Source organism: Ursus maritimus, unplaced genomic scaffold (genome assembly GCF_017311325.1).
Source record: "Ursus maritimus isolate PB19 unplaced genomic scaffold, ASM1731132v1 scaffold_28, whole genome shotgun sequence".
In the NCBI taxonomy this organism is placed as follows: Eukaryota; Metazoa; Chordata; class Mammalia; order Carnivora; family Ursidae; genus Ursus; species Ursus maritimus.
The window spans coordinates 37,716,992-37,733,898 of NW_024425341.1; the positions used below are offsets into that span (position 1 = coordinate 37,716,992).

The window sequence follows — 16,907 nt, forward strand, 5'->3', positions numbered from 1 at the left end:
GCGTTCAACTCTTGATTTCGGCTCAGGTCATGGTCTCGGGGTGGTAGGACTGAGCCCTGCGTTGGGCTCTGTCCTGGGTACAGAGTCTCCTTGGGATTCTCTTTCCCTCTGCCCTTCCCCCTGATGGTGTGTGCACTCTCTCTCTCTAAAATAAACGAATTAATCTTGGGGGGGGGGGAAGAACATACAGAGGGAAGAGTTAGCCTCATCACTACCACCCTATTTCTTTCTTCATATGTCACTACAGTTAAGAGTAGTATGTTCCCTCTCCTTCTATGCATTTGTATGTGTGTATACCTAAGTTTGTAATACATATTTACAGTAAGCATGGTATGACCTTATTTCCCTTTTGAAAATCTTGCAGATATATTTGGATTTTTTAAAAATGGGATGCTATGAATACCATATGACCATGTTTTACTAGTAGCACTATATTCTAGAGAGTTTCTCTGTATATAAAGGTTTACCCATTCTTTTTAATGGCTGCATAGTATTCCTTAATGTGAATACATTGTATTTTACTTAACCATTTGCTATTGGAGAATATTTAAATTGTTTACAATGCCTTGTTATTATCAGAAATAGTACAGTGAACCCCGGTGTATGACTTGTGTATAAGTTGTGAATATTTCTTTAGGTCGGTAGTTCTCAGAGTGTGGGTCTAGAGCCCCCCCAATATGTTATTTGCCTTTGTACTTGTGTCAATATTTACACTTATGAGGCAAAAGCAATAATGAATAAGCCAATTTGCAATTTAGAACAAGTCAAGGCACTGGCACCAAACTGAACTAGAGTCGTTATATCCTTCTCTACCATGCATCAAACACTGACACTTTTATAATGAAAAAATAATTTATAATAGACTGCATCTAATCCAAAATTATAATCAATGGTTCTGAATTCATATACAAATTTTGTTAACTTCCATTCGAATTAAAATTCTTTTGACACGTATCTGATATGCCAATATTCCTAAATTATACTCATAGATAAGTACATTCCAAGTCATCTAAATGAGTTGATTTGGGCACTGTGGTAGACAGCCTGCCAATATGGTTGCCAACAATTCTTCCCAACCAACCCTTCGAGCACAGACCACTCCTCACGTCCAGAGTAGATTCTATTTCCTCTCCATTTGAATATGAGCTGTATTGTGACTTGTTCTAACAATAGAATACCATGTAGGAGACATTCTAGGACTTCCAAGCCCAGGCTTGGAGAGAACTGACAGCTGTTGTTTTTCCCTCTTGGAAGAAGTTTCTAATGATAAAGCAGCTCAGGCTAAACTACTGAATGAAGACAAGCCCTAAGAAATGACTATCCATCGTGGCTGTTTCAGCCACCGTTGGACTTCCAACTGAACACAGCACAATGAATAGCTTCATCTTTTTTTTTTTTTTTGAAAAGCACCTGTTAGCATTTAATGAACCTCCCACAGGTGGCTTCAAGCTACTAGAATGCAGGCACCCCCATACCCTTAATCTCCTCTGCTCTTCTACTGAAGAATTTGGCCTTCACAATGACAGGCTGTTTGGGGAGTCTTCCCTTTCCCAAAACTTTGTAGTAGTAGCTGGGTCACACCACATCAATGACAGGAGCAGCTCCAGTCTTGGTTTTGGCGGCATTTACCCATGTCTGCTCACTGACTAAGGTCCACAGTTTTTCAAGGTTGACAGTTGGGCAGAAGCTCTGGTTCCTTTTTAAGTGGTAATGTCTCATACTGGCCCTTCCAAAGTAACCTGGGTGATATTTGTTGAAGTTGATCCTGTGGTGATGTATGCCACCAGTATTACCCTGGCCCCCTGGGTGCTTCCGGTGCTTGCCAATGTGGCCATGGCCGTGGCTCACATGGCCCCGAAGTTTCCAGGTCTTCCTCAGTCTGGATGGCATGTTGGCAACCCAGAATACCTTCACCTTATGCACTGTGAAGAAGAAAAGCTTCCCAGCTGAACTCAGTCTGCCCTCAAGATCATAGATAAATTATTGTTGTTTTAGGTCACTGAGTTGGTGTTTTTTAATTATTCAGCTACTGAAAACTAACCTTTTCAAAGTAAGCAATGAATAATTGACCATCCAACCACTGTATCTGGATATCTAACATTAAACCACATGAAGTTTCTTTCAGAGGAAGGCATTTTTTTATTAATATTTTATTTTGATATAATTATAAACTCACAGAAAAGTTGTAAGACTAGGACGAGGGACTCCCGTACACCCTTTACATTTTACCACCTTTGCTCTATCATTCTCTCTTTATCTGTCTCTGTGTCTCCTTCTCCGTCATTCTTCCTTACATTTGAAAATAAGCTAGAAACATCATATCCTTAATTCCTGAACATTTCAGTGAGTATATCTAAGAACAAGGATATTTACTTACATAAACACAGCACAATTATCAAATTTAACTTTGATAAAACTATTATCTGATAGGTAATCTCTATTTCGAATTCTGTCCATTTTCCCAGTAATATCCTTTATGGCTACTACCTCCTCTCCCCCTGAGTTGAGGATCCAATCCAGGGTCATGTATTTATTACATGACAATTGTCATAACCTTTTCGTTTCCTTTAATATAGAAGAGATTCTTAGCCTTTCTTTGTGTTTCCTGACCTGACATTTTTGAAGAGTACAGGCCAGTTATTTTGTAGAATGTCTCCCAAATTGGGTTTGTCTTTTGTTTCCTTATAATTAGACTCAAGTTGTGCATTTTTGGCAGAAATATAACCATAGTAGTTTTGGGGCCTTCACTGTGCATTATATCAAAAAGCACATGATGTTGGTTTGTTCCAAGGCCAGGTTATCTTTGACCACTTTGTTAAGGTAGTGTCTGATGTATTTCTCTACTGGGAAGTTACTGTCTTTCTTTTGTTTTTCATAAGTAATTTGTGGGGAAATATTTGTAGACTATGCACATATTCTGTTCTTATCAAACATTCATCAAACATTCACTCAGTGGTTTTAGCATAAAGTCATAAGAAAAGGAGTATTTTGAACAAATATATAATAATAATTAACTATTAAGAAACTTCTTGAAGCAGAATGTTAATTGTATTTTAACGATAAACAAATCAGAAATGTATGGCTTCAATTTTCTGTAAAATATGTTTACTTAAAATTCAGTGGAAACATGCTTCACAAAAAGAGTTTTAAGGCTTTACTGAATGAAATGTATTTTCAAAAAAGATTGATATATTCAGAAATTAAAAGATGAGAGTTACCTAATCCTACTAAAAATTTTATAACATATTTTCCAATTCATTTAACAACCAAAAAAAAAAAAGCAAAAGAAATGTTAGTATATATAATACACATAGTTTAACCTGAATCTACAACAAAATTAAAAAACTGCTATATTGCGATTGGGAGAAAATGCAGACTTTGTATTTAATTAATGTTTATTGAAAGTCTACTACCTGCAAAGCATTGTGATACATACTCCCATTCATACTAAGCATCTTATTTTATTATCACAATTCTAGACAGTAGTTGCATTATGCCTTTCTTCACATAAAAGAACCTTTAAGAGGTTTATTTACTTAGCAAATCATGCCTACCCTGTGCCAGGTTCTGTATTAAGCACTGGGAATACAATATGGAACAAGGTAGAAATGGCTCTCTTAGAATCTAGGCAAGACAGACAAGTAAACAGCCAATTACAACATTCTGTGCTAATGTTTAACAAATGGTATGACTGAGCTCTGAGCGGTGTACTAAGAGAGGCCCATAAAGCAGACTCAGACAGACTGTAGGGGAATTTATGATCAGGCGGAGAAAGGAAACATGAGCAGGAGCTAGGTGTAAGGTGTGGTGATGGGAGGGCCCGAATAGCCCTAGAACATTGTCAAAGGCTCCGTGGCGCTGCAGGCATGTTCATTACAACGGGAACACGGAGAGCCAGAGCAGATGACAATGCTGCTAGCAGCGGTAAACAGGCTAGAGGCTAAGTGAAGTAAGAGTTCCTTGAAGACTGCACTCTCTACCCACCACTCGATTAACATCACTCAAAGATCACTGCTATCACTTCAAGAAGGTTCTGACATAGTTTACATTGATTTTAGTTTGTTCATTTCACGATCAAAGGATGGCAAAGTTTCTGCTGCATCCAGGACGTTACGAATCATTACAATGCTGAAACCACTTTTATCAGTTCATTCTGGTCCTGGCCAGAAATCACTAACCTAGATGAAATATCCAATACCAAGGTAATTTGATTGAAAATAAATAATAGATTATGTTAATATAGGCAGGGATTAGATAATGAGAAAAACTCTTAATTCTACAGCATACTGAATGGTTATTTGTAAATCAAAATGAAGCAAATAAACTGCTTTAAAAGACCACTCTTGTAGGTGTTCTCAATACTCCCATAGATTATAAATTAGGATAAACAAGACAAGAGCTCTGTATTACAGAGTTAAATTATTTTTATAATTCTGATAGAGAACTCAGTACTCTAACTTTTTTTTTAAAAGATTTATGTATTTGAAAGAGCACATGCAGGAGGGGGAGGGAGGGGCAGAGGGAGAGAAGCAGATTCACAGCTGAGTCTGGTGTGGGTGGGAGAACAATTCCATGCCTCCACGTGGAGCTCCAAATGGGCCTTAACATGGGCCTTGAGCACAGGGCATGATCTCAGGACCCAAGATCAAGACCTGAGCCGAAATCAGCAATGGGAAGCCCAAAGGACAGAGCCACCCAGGGGCCCTTCTAACATAATACTGGTCACATCTGTTGAGCTCCTACTATGCATAATCACTGAATTCTAAATTTTTTACATCTTTACGTATACTAAGTCAAATATCAAAAATTACCCCAAATCTCCCTTACAGAACTGATATGTCATATTTGTACTGTCTTATGTTCTTAAGCTGAACCACAACTGGCCTCAAGGATTCTGGAAGAGGGATTTTTTGACCTATATAATTAATATGTCAATTAATAATTATTTGCTATATTAGTAATTAACTTAGTATACCCATTAAAATTAATCTTTGAATTAAAATGAATATTTTAATGACTATTTAAATCTAGATGTCAGTATAAAGAAATTGTAGAATATCAAATAAGATTCGATTACCACAAGTTTTAGAAAGAATTGTGCTGTTCCTAGCCGACTCTGCCTAAAATCCAGGTGGCTGCTCTCTTACACAGTATCTACGGATTATGATCTGGAATTTAGTGTATCTGGAATACGAAACACTGAATGGAACTGACCACTGTCGAGGACATGACTGGGGATCCAGTTTGAATCTTCTGTCTTTAGTTTAATAAGTTATGTAGCAATGAGCAAATTACCAAGTATCCCAAGCCCTAATTTTCTTTTCTGTAATACTGTGATTATTATTTATGATCTGGGTTATTGTGAGACTTGAATAATAAGATAATGTGGGTCTTTACACCTGACCTCTTAGTAAGCATGTAGATGGTAGCTATTATTAAGCCAAATAATTATACATAGGGATAATATTTTTCTATCAAAGCCGAAAATATGGATTAAGGAAATGCCTCCATAAAGGCTAAATATGCTGAAATATATAAGAAGCATACCTAACATGAAAAATGTCTCTTAGTGCTAAAGCAGATAACAATCCCTACAATTGTGGAGCTTATTTTCTGGAAGGCCGAAGTTAGGGAATGACTTTTAAATAAGCAAACTGAGGGACACCTGGTGGCTCAGCTGGTTAGGCATCTGCCTTTGGCTCAAGTCACAATCTCAGGGTCCTGGGATCAAGCCCACATCAGGTTCTCTGCTTACTAGGGAGTCTGCTTCTCCCTCTCACTCTCTCTCTGTACTCCCTCTCTCTCTCAAATAAAATCTTAAAAAAATAAATATAAATTATAAACAAGCAAATTGAAATAACCATTAGAAGATGATATATGATATGGGGGAATCAAGGGAAAAAAAACAGAACTGGCTTTAAATAGATCATGGGGGAGTAGGAAGGCATGAGTTACAAAGGTAAAAAGGTGGTAAATATAGACTGAATTAAGATAGTGATATTTGATCTGAGACTTGAAGTAGGTAACGGCCAAGTAGATATCTGCAGAAAGAGTATTTCAGGCAAGGAACTTCTGGGGCAAAGGCCTAAGGCAAGAGCCGTGTGCTAGGACGGGTAAAGCCCTAGGCTTGCTTGTAGCCCTGAGATGGCAAGGGGCTAAGGGTTGGGGTGGGGAGACAGAATAGATAGACACAGAAACAGGAGAACGCGGAGAGTACAGAACCATGTAGGATATTATAGGCACTCACATGGATTCTCCAAGTGTTATGGACTTCCACTTAAAATATTCTGGCTCAGGGGCCAACAAACTTTCCCTGTGAAAGTCCAGATTGTAATTATTTTAAATGTTATGTAGTCCAAATGATCTCTGTTGCAACTACTCAACTTAGTCCCTATGGCATGAAAGTCATAGGCAATATGGAAACAAATGAGCATGATTCAGTTTCAAAAAACTTTATTTAGAGGAAAAAAAAAAAAAGGCAGTAGGCCACATTTTGCCTACTGGCTATGGTTTGTCAACCTCTGCTTTGACCTGACTTAAATATACACAATTTTGGTCTCTGTTTTTTTCAAGTTTTATAGTTTATTTTTACATTTGGGTCTATGACCCATTTTGACGTCATTTTTGTGTTATGAGTTAAGAATTAAGTGTCTTTTTTCTTTTTCTTTCTTTTCTTTCTTTCTTTCCTTTTTTTTTTTTTTTTAATCTATGCATATCTAATCACTTGGCATTACTTGTTGAAAAGATTAGCTCTTCTCTCTACCTGGGCACTTCTGTCAAAAATCAACTGACTGTGTATATGTGTATGTTTCTGGAGTCTATTTTATTCTGTTCATTTCTGTGTTATTCTTACACAAACACACTATTTTGATTACTCTAGCTTCACAGTAAATCTTGACTTCAGGTAATCTAAGACCTTTAACTTCGTTCTTATTCAAAATTACTTTTTGTTAGTCTATGTCCTTTGCACTTGCATGAGTATTTCAGGACCAGCTTTTCAATTTCTACCAAAGAGTCTATTGGGGTATTGATCCAGATTTCAACGAATCCCATAGGTCAATCTGGGGACTATTTACCTCTTAAAAAAGATTTCTTTGATAAGACGCCAAAGTACATTTAAAAAATTGAAAACTGCACTTCACCAAAATTCAACTGACACAAAATCTAAAAGGACAAGCCACAGACTAGGAAAATATATATGCAAAAGATATATCTGGGAGCGCCTGGGTGGCTCAGTCAGTTAAACATCTGCCTTCCACTCAGGTCATGATCTCAGGGTCCTGGGATTGAGCCCCACACGCTGGGCTCCCTGCTCAGCAGGGAGTCTGCTTCTCACTCTGCGCCTCCCCCTGCTCATGCTCTCTATCAAATAAATAAATAAAACATTTAAAATAAAAAGATATCTGATAAAGAACTTATATCCAAAATACACAAAGAAATTTAATAACTCAATAACAATCAACCTAGTTAAAAACTGGCCAAAAGATTTGAATAGAAAATTCATTGTAGGGGCGCCTGGGTGGCACAGTGGTTAGGCGTCTGCCTTCGGCTCAGGGTGTGATCCCGGCGTTATGGGATCGAGCCCCACATCAGGCTCCTCTGCTATGAGCCTGCTTCTTCCTCTCCCACTCCCCCTGCTTGTGTTCCCTCTCTCACTGGCTATCTCTATCTCTGTCAAATACATAAATAAAATCTTTAAAAAAAAAAAGAAAAAAGAAAATTCATTGTGAATATATATGAATGGCAAATAAATGCATAAAAATAAATACAACATGGTTATTTATTGTGAAAATGCAAATTAAAATCAGAATGAGATACTGACACACATCCACTACAAGACTGAATTTAAAAAGACTGACAATATCAAGCATTATAAAGGGTGTGAAGCAACCGGAACTCTCAAAAATTGTTAATGGGAATGGAAAATGATGCAGCCACTTTGGAAATTAGGCAATTTCTTAAAAAGTTTACCATGTACTCATATAAGACCTGGCAAACTCATTCCTAGGTACTTCACCAACTGAAATGAAAAATACGTCCACAGGAAGACTTGCACTGGAATTTTCAGTCTCAATTTTATTCAAAATTGGCAAAACCTAGGAACAACCCACATGTGCATCGACTGGTGAATGGATAAAACAAAGTGTGGTATCTTTATACAATGGAATATTTCTGTGCAATCAAAAGAAAGTGAGTGACTGATACATCTAACAACATAAACACATTTCAAAAGCATTTGCTAAGAGAAAGAAGCCTATGCAAAAGGATACATATTGTATGATTCCATTTAAATAAAATGGATTCTAGAAAAGGCAAATTTATAGTGACAGAAATCAGAGCAGTGGTTGCCAGACACTTGCCAGCAGATAGTAGGGGAGGGGATAGAAGGACTAACTGAAAGGGAAATGAGGAAGGTTTTGGGGTTGATGGAACTATTCCATTTTGTGATTCTTGTTCCATGACTGTTTGCATTTGTCAAAACTTACTGAATCCCAAATTTGGATGGAAGCTGGACCAACGTGGTAGTGGAGGAAGTTGGTGGAGAGAAGTGGTCAGATTCTTTATTTATTTTGAAGGCAGAGTCACAGGGTTTCCTAATAGCTTGGATGTGAAATATGAGAAAAGAAAGAAGGGGGGAAATGAACCTCCAATGACATAAGATATTCTTTCTCAACCCTTGTCAGACACTACACTACATGCTCACTGGGAAAACCCACTTGGCACAAGCAAACTATGCTTGACCAACTACTGTATCTTCCCATCATGAACATCAATCTGCAAGCTAATTGCTCCTGACCCAGGTCTAGCCTACCTTCAAAAACTGCCGAGCCTTGCCACAAATTGGTGCCAGATAAATCTTGTCTTTCTCTCTCTCTCATTTACTATAAATGTCCCCAGTTACCATAAGCAAGCCAGAGCATTTTTTAGAACAGTTTTAGATTTACAGAAAAATTGAGAAATAGTAGAAACACCCATATACTCTAGATAATTACCCTTATTATTAACATCTTACATTGCTATGGTATATTTGTAACAATTTTTGAACTAATATTGATACATAATTTACTCAGATTTTCTTAATTTTTACCTAATGTCCTTTTTTCGGTTCTAGGAACCCACCCAGTATACCACATTACAATTAGTTCTTAGGTTCTCCTTTGGTGTCTCCCTAGGTTCCTCTTAGCTGTGACAAGTTTCTGAGATTTCCCTTGTTTTTTATGACTTTGGACTTTGACAATTTTTCAGAGTACTGGTCTTATATTTTGTAGCATGTTCTTCTATTGGAATTTTTCTGCTGTTTTCCATGATTAGGTTGGGGTAATATGTTTTGGAAAGGAAGACCACTGAGGTAAAGTGCCATTGTCATTATTTCATTATGTACTATTACCCCAGTTGAGCTTGGCCTTGATCACTTAGCTGAGGTGGTGTTTCACAAGTTTCTTCCTTGTAAAGTTACCTTTTTCATGCTGTAGTCTTTGGAGGGAAGTCAGCATTTGCAGCCTATATTTAAGTTGTGCTCCCTCACCATCCCTGGCATTTTTAAAAATTAAAATTTTAGCCATTTGAAAATGACTAAACATTCTGCTATTTTACTTACTTTTGTTTCATTGGTTCCTCCCAAAGTTAGATGGCGTTATAAATTCAGGGACCCAGCCCAGAAATTCAAATTCAATACATTGAGGGTGGAGCCTAGGATTTAACGAATGCCCCTAGGGTGATTCAGAGGCACCTACTCCAGCAGTCCACTTTAAAAAGCTCTACTCTAACCACTTACTAATGATAATTATTCTTTTTTTTTTAAAGATTTTATTTATTTATTCAACAGAGATAGAGACAGCCAGTGAGAGAGGGAACACAAGCAGGGGGAGTGGGAGAGGAAGAAGCAGGCTCACAGCAGAGGAGCCTGATGTGGGGCTCGATCCCAGAACGCCGGGATCACGCCCTGAGCCGAAGGCAGACGCTTAACCGCTGTGCCACCCAGGCGCCCCACTAATGATAATTATTCTGAACTAAAGACCTTTTTACTGACTCCAGAGCTATTTTTCCCTTGGTTAAAGGTTTTTGTCATTAGTTTCCTGTCAGAGTTGGGGGAATACCTCTTTGCCCTTGTCTGCCTGCTTAACATTCAAAATAGTTGAACTAATTTGGCAACCACATAACTATTATTCATTGCCCATGAGGAAATTCAAATGCAGCATACAGCTCTGTCTCATTCCTCCCTACCAAAAAAAGTCCCAAATACATACAAATAAGTGTATAAATTATTGAGAATGCACTTTAAATTAATCCCACAACTCCTAAAAATAGCCAAGTCAAGGCTATTGTCAAGAATTCTTCTAAAGATGTGCAAGAAAGAAAGAAAGAAAGAAAGAAAGAAAGAAAGAAAGAAAATAAAGGAAGGAAGATGTTCAATGAGGACAGTAGTTTCTTCTGAGGAGAATAATGTAGAATCTGATGCTGAGAATTCAAAGAACCAACATAGTGACTGGCCCTTCTCTCTAACTAGCTGTATGACCCTGGGCAATGCACTTAATGTTTGCACTTCAATTTCTCATCTGTGAGGTATAAACAATAACCACCTGTCTTATTATATTGAGTTTAAGTATCAGAATCTGAGGATTAAAGATCTTGTTGCACAGATATGAAGTTTCTTTGTAAAATAGAATTTATTTACCAATGTACTTATGGGATCAAAGAATTCCATTTTTAACATTTCATATCACAATTATTGCATGCCCATATCTAGATTAAGTAAACAAAGTTGAAGAAACTAAGTGCTTCTGATCGCCCAGTATATAATGGAACAGGCCAAGATATACAATATGCAGAACTATACACACTTAAAACCTAAAATAATTTCCAGAGACTCTAGAATATTCATATTAAGTGATACTTTAGTTGTTTAAAGTAATTATTTTTGCATTAAAAAAATTAAACAATATAACATTCCTGAAAATTTAACATTGGCCTTTTCAAAATGGAGACCCAACAGCCATTTCATTAGAGAAGCTATAAGTTATAAAGGCTTTGGTCCCTGAATATGGTTGTAAATCCTGGCTCTGCCACTTATTGGCTGGGTTATCTTGGGCAAGTTTCTCAACTATTTAGCTTTCTTATCAGTAAAATAAGGATAATAACAGTACCTACACGGCAGATTATTTGTGAGTGATTAGAGTCAACATGTGTAAAATTCTTTAAAACACTGTTACATGTGATACTATTATTATTTATTACTAGCCATTTTAGAGGATTAAGATCTATGGAAACCAATGAGATTCATCTTTAAATTAAAAAAAAAAACAGAAATATTGGCAGTCAAACAGTTTGCTACTTTATATATAACAACTGAAAACGATTTGGATTTAGTCAAAATGGTAAATTTAAAGTAAAACACCAGTATCTACTTCCTCAAGCTAAGTACTAGATAGAAAATGGATAGAAAAAGAATTAACTGAATTACCAAAGGAAAATAGTTGACCCCAATTACTTCTGTTTATTAACTAATAAAATAGTCTGAGCAATGAAATTGGAAAGACTTTCCTGTCATGAAAAATTGAGTTAGGCAACTAGCTACACAATTCTACATTTTCATGTCAAATGACATAGGAGGCCTTGCTCTCAATCATGATATACTATCCTATTGGTAATATTTAAAACTGCAAATCAGTTATCAAAATCTACATTTTAAAGATGAAGTTCAACTTCTGACCCGTTCACAAAGATTCTTTGACAACCCTGTGGAGAACTGAGTTCTTCCTTTCCATATTCAGATGTAGATGGGGTATCTGTAATTTTGGTGATAGTGAGCTTTATTAACATCACTAGCATAAGTTTCATACAGCACCTACAACAAAGAAATTTGTCTTGCTTATTTCTGAACATCCTCACTCCACCAAGCACAGAGGATAAAGGTATTTGTTCACGGGCATGCAAATAAATGTCAACATTGGACTTATGCATTTCCTCACATTTTTCACTCATATATATGCCACAGCTAGTCTGAAATTCCAGGACATGAAAATCCAATAAGAAATGAATTAGCTGAATAATAATAAGGAAAAAAAGACACTTTTTCATTTGATCAGATTTTTTTATACATGACTACAGTCATAATACCCATGAGGTAATAATACCCTCCATTTTCAATAATGAAATAACATTCCACAATATAAGTAAGTCCTAACCTAGGATTCATTAAAAATAGATTTTGGTTCTGCTATGACTAATATATCACCTTTTCATATGTGTTTGCTATTAAATTTGCTATTAAATATAGGTAGGTAAATATGTAATTATGGCAAGGTTGCAGGATACAAGGTTAATATACAAAAGTCAATTTCTTTCCCATATAGCAGCAATGAACAAATGGAATGTGAAAAATGCAATACCATTTATACTAGCACCTAAAAGAATGAAATCCTTAGGTATAAATCTAACAAAATATGTACAAGATCTATATAAGGAAAACTATAAAATTCTGATGCATAAAAACAGAAAAGAACAAAAGTAAATGGAGAGATACACCATGTGCATGAATAGGAAGACTCACTGTCAAGATGCTAGTTCTTAACAACTCTATCTATAGATTCATTGTAATCCCTGTCAAATTCCCCACAAATTATTTCATAGGTACTGACAAACTGCTTCTAAAAACTATATGACGAGGCAAAAGACCCAACTAACCAACATAATATTGAATGAGAACAAAGTTGGGAGACTGACACTACCCAATTTCAATACTTATCATAAAGCTAGAATAATTAAGACAGTGTAGGATTTGTGAAAGACAAATAGGTCAATGGAACAGAATAAAGAGCCCAGCAATGAGCCTCATAGATATAGTCAACTGATCTTTGGCAAAGGAGCAAAGGCAACATAATAGAACAAAGATAGTCTTTTCAACAAATAGTGCTGAAACAGCTGGATATCTACACACTAAAAAAAAAAAAAAAAAAAAAAAAAGCATCTAGACACAGACCCTACATGCTTCACAAAAAGTAATTCAAAATAGGTTACAGACCAAAATATAAAAGGCAAAGGTATAAATTAGGTATAAAGCCCTAGAACGTAACATAGGAGAAAATTTAGATGACCTTGGGTATGGCAATGACTTTTTAGATCCCACACCAAGAGAATAATCCAGGAAAGAAATAATTGATTAGCTGAATTTCATTAAAATTAAAACTTCCACTCTGAAAAAGACAATGCTAAGAGAATGAGAAGACAGACTGGGAGAAAATATTTGCAAAGATATATCTGATAATGGACTATTATGCAAGATATACAAAGAACTCCTAAAACTCAACAATAAGAAAATAATTCAATTAAAAAATAGGCCAAAGACCTGAAGACACACTTCACCAAAGAAGATGTACAGATGGCAAATAAGCAAATATGAAAATTTTCTATATAATAGGTCATCAGGAAAATGAAAATTAAAACAAGGTACCATTTTACACACATTAGAATGGCCAAAATCTACAACACTGACAACACCAAATGTTGACAAAGAAATGGAGCAACAAGAACTATAATTTATTGCTGGTTCAATGCAAAATGGTACAGTCACTTTGGAAGACAGTTTGGTAGTTTCTTACAAAACTAAACATACTCTTACTATACGATCAAGTGATTGTGCTTCAAAGGAACTGAAAACTTATGCCCACACAAAAACCTACACATAGTTATTTATAGCAACTTTGTTCACAATTTCCAAAACTTGGAAGCAAGAAGATGTGCTTCAGTAAATGAATGGATAAATAAACTGTGGTACATCCAGACAATGGAATATTATTCAGTGCTAAAAAGAAATGAGCTATCAAGCCATGAAAACACATGGAGAAACTTTTAAGTACATATTGCTAAGTGAAAGAAGGCAATCTGAAAAGGCTACATACTTGTATGATTTCAACCAAATGACATTTTGGAAAAGAGACAATTATGGAGAAGAGCAAAAAGATCAGTGTTTGCCAGAGGTTGAGGAGGGACAGATGAATAGGTATTAGCACAGAAGATTTTAGGGAAATGAAAATACTCTGCATGACACCATAATGATGTCAATATGTCATTATACATTTATCCAAACCCATAGAATACACAATACCAAGAGTGAACCATAATGTAAACTATGAACTTTGGGTGATCGTGATGTATTGACATAGATCCACGAGCTGTAATAAATGTACTACTCTCCTGGGAGATGTTGATAACAGGGAAGGCCATGCACAGATGGGGGCAAGGGTATATGGGAAATCTCTTACCTCCCCCTCAATTTTGCTATGACACCACAACTGTTGTAAAAAATAAAATACTAATTTTTTAAAAAGCTGGAGAGAAAAATAAAAATTTTAGCCCTTCTGTATATGTGTGTGTGTATATATGTGTGTATGTGTGCGTGCATGTGTACACACACGTATATATATATATATATACGTGTGTGTGTATGAGAAGAATATATTTTTGAATGCAAGGATTTTGTTGAGTTCCTGATTTTGAGATCCATTCAGGGCAAATAGGTTTTCTGGGTCTTAAAGATATTCTTCCCTTTATCTTTCAAATTTCATTTATGCACTGAATTATTTGTGCTCTAAATTTTATGTCTAGCTAAGAATAGGTGCCTACTGTTAATTCCCACAGCTGTCTTTATCTCATTTAAATATGTATGTTAGCATAATCCCCTCCAGTTCCATCCATGTTGATACAAATGGTGGGTATTCATCCTTTCTGATGGCTGAATAATATTCCATTGTATGTATGTACTACATCTTCTTTATCCATTCATCTGTTGAAGGGCATCTTGGCTCCTTCCACAGTTTGCTACTGTGGACATTGCCGCTATGAACACTGGGGTACACGTGCCCCTTCTTTTCACTACATCTGTATCTTCAGGGTAAATACCTAGTAGTGCAATTGCTGGATCGTAGGGTAGCTCTATTTTTAACATCTTGAGGAACATCCATACTGTTTTCCAGAGTGGCTGTACCAGCTTGCATTCCCACCAACAGCATGAGTGTTCCCCTTTCTCCACCTCCTCACCAACATTTGTTGTTTTCTGTTTTGTTAATTTTTGCCATTCTAACTGGTATAAGGTGGTATCTCATTGTGGTTTTGATTTGTATTTCCCTGATGGCTAGTGATGCTGAGGATTTTTTCATTTGTCTGTCAGCCATTTGTATGCCTTTTTGGTTTTAAAGATTTTATTTATTTATTGGACAGAGAGAGACACAGTGAGAGAGGGAACACCAGCAGGGGGAGTGGGAGAGGGAGAAGCAGGCTTCCTGACCATCAGGGAGCCCGATGCAGGGCTCGATCCCAGGATCCTGGGATCATGACCTGAGCAGAAGGCAGACGCTTAACGACTGAGCCACCCAGGCACCCATGTATGCCTTCTTTTGAGAAGTGTCTGTTCATGTCTTCTGCCCATTTTTTGACTGGGTTATTTGTTTTTTGAGTGCTGAGTTTGAGAAGTTCTTTATAGATTTTGGATATCAGCCCTTTATCCGTATTGTCATTTGCAAATATCTTCTCCCATTCTGTGGGTTGCGTCTTAGTTTTGTTGACTGTTTCCTCTGCTGTGCAGAAGCAATAGTATGGAGGACCATGGGGAAGGGAGGGAAATCTGAAGGGGGAGAAATCAGAGAGGAGAGGAATCATGAGAGACTATGGACCCTGGGAAACAAACTGAGAGTTTCAGAGGGTAGGGGGGTGGGGGGTGGGGGGATGGGGTAACAAGGTGATGGGTATTAAGGAGGGCACGTGTTGTGATGAGCACTGGGTGTCATATGCAACCAATGAATCACTGAACACTACATCAAAAACTAATGATGTACTTATACAGTGGATAACTGAACATAATAAAATAAATAAATAAATAAATAAATAAGTATATTAGTTTTATTTCTGGTATATTTACTTAAAAATATTTATTATCCCAATGCTTTACTTTAATTTTATATGGATTGTGATATAAAGAAAATCTTGGTTAATTTTACCTTTGAAAAGAAAAATAATCCTGTTTTTGATTTAACTGATCTTTTCCAAATAGTCAATCTTTTTTTTTTTTGATTGTCCATTTGTTTTGTTTTTATTTATTGAACTTCTAAAAATTAGAGGAAATGGATGGAACATTTAGATTTTCATATCACACACTTATATTTTCAAGTGATATATGTACTTTAGGTCAAGCTCATTTGTTTATACTAGCACTGAATGAAGGAACAGAAAAAGATTTGTTTTATCATGAAAAGCAAACAAAATGTCATACATACCAATTTGTGTTCACTGTGCTAGTTCCAGTGCTGTTTCACTGCAAGTATGAATATTACCTACCTTTGTTTGTTTGACAAAGCTTTGCTCCATGATAAAGCCAAGGGCAAAGCCAAGTACCTGTTTCATGAGGTAAAGAAAGACAGGTACAAGTTTGTACCATGTGAGTGTTTACTGATCATAAGAAAGGCAGTTTTAAGAAGAATATCCAGGAGCACCTGAGTGGCTCAGTCAGTTAAGCGGCTGACTCTTGATTCATCTCAGGTTATGATCTCAGGGTTGTGAGCCTGCTTAAGATTCTCTCTTTCCCTCTCCCACTGTCCCTCCTTCCCTCTCCCTCTGGAAAAAAAAAAAAATCCAATGTGTTGAAAAACCAAAATAAATCTTGAACTACTACTTTTCACCCCCTAATAAATTAGTTCAAAAATTCCAAATTGGTCTCTATTTATGAAGTGTGATCTTCCGTTCAGTTTAAAACTTACAAATGCAGAAAAATGCACCACCATTTGCTAAACATTGATATAAGTGTGATATCATTACTTTTGATGTTGAAGAAGAGCGAATAATGTAAATATCTTTTGAAATGAGTCTTTAGTATTTTCTTTTCCATTACTAACAAGCCTCCAAATGAACTTCAGGTA

At 36.4% G+C, this 16,907-nt stretch overlaps 1 pseudogene; it reads right to left on the reverse strand.

Moving 5' to 3' along the window:
• Positions 1-1,444: 1,444 nt before the first annotated feature.
• LOC103680962 lies at positions 1,445-1,890 on the reverse strand (annotated as a pseudogene).
• Positions 1,891-16,907: the final 15,017 nt, after the last annotated feature.